Source organism: Vulpes vulpes, chromosome 7, assembly GCF_048418805.1.
Source record: "Vulpes vulpes isolate BD-2025 chromosome 7, VulVul3, whole genome shotgun sequence".
Classification (NCBI taxonomy): Eukaryota; Metazoa; Chordata; class Mammalia; order Carnivora; family Canidae; genus Vulpes; species Vulpes vulpes.
The window spans coordinates 18,826,134-18,830,753 of record NC_132786.1 but is presented as its reverse complement, the minus strand read 5'-3'; the positions used below and the strand labels follow the sequence as shown (position 1 = coordinate 18,830,753).

The 4,620-nt window shown below is 53.6% G+C and overlaps 1 non-coding gene across 1 annotated transcript; it reads right to left on the bottom strand.

Moving 5' to 3' along the window:
• Nucleotides 1–620: 620 nt before the first annotated feature.
• TRNAC-GCA (transfer RNA cysteine (anticodon GCA)) lies at nt 621–692 on the bottom strand. The gene has a single exon. It is a non-coding gene; the product is annotated as a tRNA-Cys (tRNA).
• Nucleotides 693–4,620: the final 3,928 nt, after the last annotated feature.

The window sequence follows — 4,620 nt, the reverse complement described above, 5'->3', positions numbered from 1 at the left end:
GGGAGTAAGAAGCTCTGCTGCTAGGAAGTCAGGAGGGGCTTTCTGGAGGAGATGGACAAGGAGGAGCCTGCTAAAACAAAGAAGCTGGGGAGGCCAAGGAGGGATAAGGCCAGGGAAGGAGTAAGAAGAAAAATGTTCTTAAAAAGTGGATCAGGGGGCAGTGGGTAGCCCAGTGGTTGAACATCTGCTTTTGGCTAGCCCAGTGGTTGAACATCTGCTTTTGGCTCAGGTCGTGATCCTGAAGTCCGGGGATCAAGTCCCCCATCAGGCTCCCTGCGGGGAGCCTGCCTTTCCCTCTGCCTGTGTCTCTGCCTCTCTCTGTGTCTCTCATGAATAAAGAATTATAATCTATTTTTTTAAAAAGTGGGTCAGGTGTGTCTGGAGATTGGTGAGGCTTAAGACGGAGGAAGGTGTGCTCAGCCGGCCAGGAAGCATCTTGGAAGTCTGGATTCCTGCTAATGTGTGGTTGGGGAAAGCTGTGACACAACACAGCATGACTAGCTGTGGCCTCAAGGAACCCTCACAACCACCCTCCCTGGTGTCCAAGTCCTAGAGAGGAGTGAGGACAGAATAGAACCCAGGCTTTACTACTTCCTGGCCAAAAGTGACATCAGCCAGCCAGGGGGCACCCGGATTTGAACCAGGGACCTCTTGATCTGCAGTCAAATGCTCTACCCCTGAGCTATACCCCCATACCTGCCTTTGAGCCTTAATTGCACCTCTTGAACCATGTCATTGGCTTGTCGCCTGGATTTCCAAGGCCATGTTCCTGGAAGCAGGCAGGCTGGTCCATGACAGCCCAGCCCTCCCTATCACCCTGCGCTCACTCGTCCCTGTCCTCGTATCAACACCTACTGAGCAGCTTCTCCATGCCAGGCTCAGCCTTCCTTCTCTTTCCACTTCTTCATCCCTCTGGCTCCTGACCATTGCCACCCTCGATCCATCTTGGCTGCGATGGCCCGTCATCGACTGGCCCATCTGAGCGGAACATGGGTCCTCTCCTCCCTCCCTGCACAGATCGAGGAGCAGGCCTGGGACAAGAACCTGGTCCTGACACCACACCCTGAGACCCAGAGGACCCCCCTTCTCCCTTTCCACCAGAGGCTCATCCACTCCACCTACTGAATACTGCAGAGGAACCCGGTGAACCAGTTCCAGATTCCCGCTCCAGGAGGAAAGGACTCTGGGGAGGTTGGGGAGCTTGCTCCTGAGCCCCCAGGGCATGGCAAGGCGGGGGCGGGGGGGGGGGGGGGTGTGAGTTCCAAGGCCGCAGAGCAGATGCAGGAAGCAGGAAGGAGGAGGCGGCCGGGATGGGCTGCCCTCTCATCTGAAGTCTGGGCGCTGGTGGAGGCCATGGCCAAAGAAGGTGCCTCCCACCCCACCCCCACCCGTTGATGGAGAAGCTGAAAGAGGGTCTGAGGCCCTGTCAACCCTCCCCGGTGCGCCCCCCACACACCGCCCCGTCCCATAGAGCACTCTTCCATACCATCTACGCTGCTCACAGGGCTTTGGGGAAGCAGCTCTTTTGTCCAGAAATACTGACAAAGGCCCTGGAGCCTGGGGTGCTGGGCCAAGGTACCTAGCACCTGAAGTGATGTCACACTTGCTGGGCTCTCCTTTTTTCTCCAGGCCTCCAGGACACACCAAAATTGACCACAACCCCTTCCGTTGGGCCCACTGGTCCACTGGCCTGAGGGGGTGATATTTTTAGTTCTGATGGTAGAGGACGGAGGTGGAGAGCAGTGAGCTGGTGCAGCTGATGGAGCGGGAACTGGTCCCTGACTGGGGGCCCTGGGGCCCAGCCTCCTGCCTCTGCCCAGCCTGTGTGCACCCTCCCCCCACCCCGAAGAAACCTGGCAGTGAGGGTGCTGGCTGGGCCCTGCTCCACATCCGACTCCCACCCTTCAGACCCCCTCCCACACCTGCGATGCTGAGAGCCACTCCTGTCCCCTCTGCGAGGAGGCTTGTTTGAGCAGCTGTGCCTGGAACCGGGCCTGAGGGGCTGAAGCAGCCAAGGGTGTGTGTCCTGGGGTCGGCAGGACAGGGACGCACAAGGAGCTAGTACCCATCCAGGGCAGAGAAGCTTCTTGTGGGCCTTGGCCCCTCGGGAGGTGGCCAGAAAGGGAGACAATCAGGGAGAGGCCGAGTTGCTGAGGCCCCGGGGCTGGGAAGGGACGGTTCTCTGACACTGTTTTCATGAACTGAGGTCACTTAGAAAGAAACTGTAAGTGGGGCGCCTGGGGGCCTCAGCAGTTGAGCATATGTCTTTGGCCCAGGGCGCGATCCTGGAGTCCTGGGATCGAGTTCTGCCTCGGGCTCCTGCGTGGAGCCTGCTTCTCCCTCTGCCTGTGTCTCTGCCTCTCTCTCTGTGTCTCGTGAATAATAAATAAAATCTTGAAAGAAACCATAAGTAAAAATAGCCAAAATGTTAAATTTATCAGGAAAGCAAAAAATGTAGGTTCTAAGCGGTGCAGGGCTGTGCAGTTTTCAACTTGATGAAGTGAATTCTGGCAGAACGGGGTCACAGCAGCAGCAGGGACAGAGGACAGGATGAGAGGCTCCCTGACCTGTTTGTTACACACAATGTTCAAATCCTGCTGCATCATGTTGAGAAGGAACTGGCAACTTTTACACTGTCAGACCCAAAATTAAAAATATTTGGCCTTTCACGTAGAAAATTTCATAACATTTTTACTGATATGTCATATTGCCAATCATTAAAGGAAACTGGTTTCTTTCTGAGATTGAGGGGTGGTAGCGTGACTTCAAGATAGGCAAAAATTTCTTAAATATGACACCAAAAGTTCACTTGATAAACTGGACTTCATCAAAATTAAGAACTTGTACTCTTTGAAAGACACTGTTAAGACAATGAAAAAGCAAGTCACAGACAGAGAGGAAGGATTTGCCAGCCGCATATCTGGTACAGGACTTGCACCTGTACACAGAAAGAACTTTCAAAAGTCAATCATAAGAAAACGAACAAGCCAAATGAAAAAAATAGACAAAGGATCCGAATAGATACTTCACCAAAGAAAACATCTGATGGCAGTAAGCACATACAAAATATCCTGGACATCATTAGTAATGAGAGAAATAATAAAAAAAATTAAAACCACAATGAGATTCTACATGATGTTAGAATTCAAATCAGAAAGACTGACTGTGGGACACCTGGATGGCTCATTGGTTGAGCATTTGCCTTTGGCTCACGTCCTGATCCCAGTGTTCTGGGATCGAGTCCCGCATCAGGCTCCCTGCATGGAGCCTGCTTCTCCCTCTGCCTGTGTCTCTGCCTCTCTGTGTGTCTCTCGTGAATAAATCAATAAAATATTAAAAAAGAAGAAGCTGCCAGACCAAAAACAAACAAAAAGAGGTGGGGAGGGGGGAGAGGACATATGCTATGATTCCATTTATATAAAATTCTGGAAAATGAAACCTAGTCTGCGAACACAGAAACCTGATCAGAGGTTGCCTGGGGTGGTGGCGATATTTTAAAGGCCTAGTGGCAGAGGGGTGTGGGTTCTGGGCTCTGGTCCTGTCCTGCCTTCCCCGCCTTCCCAGGGCTCTGCACCCCCTCAGCCCTCTGTGGGCCGCAGCCCCTTGCTCTCTCTCCATCAGGGGCACTAGCAGCAGAGCATTTACTTTCACACCTGAAAGGGGTGTTCGCTGCTCCTAGACCCCTCATCTTGTCTGGGGAAACAACTGATTCACTCGCACCCCAGGAGTCCAGGGTGGTTGTGTGATGCGTGGCCCCACCTCCCCGGGCCTCTCAGAAGTGCCCTGAGCAGTTGACATCCACAGCCCTCTCGTCTGACTGCTTGTTAAGTTTACGTGACAGTCTGTAGGCAGGTCCTTCTCACTCCCAGGACATGACCCCACCCGCCGTGCTCCCTCTGGCTGTGTTCCTCCTCCTTAAATCCTGGCGCTCCCCCTTGCACAACCTGCCTCCTAGCCTTGTGGCCCAGCCGCCTGCAGGATGCTTCCCCGATGATGGCTTAGGCCTCAGCTCCACTCTCTGCTTGTGCCCAGAGACCTGTGCCTCCACATTGATGAGCATCCCCCTCCCTGGTCCTCCAGCGCCTTGACCTCGGCTCCTCTTTGACCAGAGGATACAGCTGGGACCTGGCTGGTACTACAAAGCGCCCACCTCCAGAAGTCTGAACTCTGGAGTTCCTCATCCTCAGAGTAACGTCTAACCCCCCCTTCGCCACATCAACTCTCCCCTCTGTCCTCTCCTCCCCTCCCTCCCCCCCAACAGTTCAGCTCTTCCCCACCACCTTTCACCCTCCTCCCCAGTACTGATGCCACCGTGTGCAGCTTCCTTGGATGTTCTCATGGGGTCCCGCAGGGCTAGGGCAATGGGGACCAAGGCTGCTAAAAGTTCCAGACTCTGGGAGAGCCTGGATTAAACATATTTTTAAAAATTTTCCGGACAGGGATGCCTAGGTGGTTCAGTGGTTGAGCCTTCTGCCCAGGGCGTGATCCTGGAGACCCAGGATTTAGTCCCATGTCAGGTTCCCCGCATGGAGCCTGCTTCTCCCTCTGCCTGTGTCTCTCATGGGTAAATAAATAAAATCTTTGATTAATTAATTAATTAATTTTCTGTACAAGTCTGTC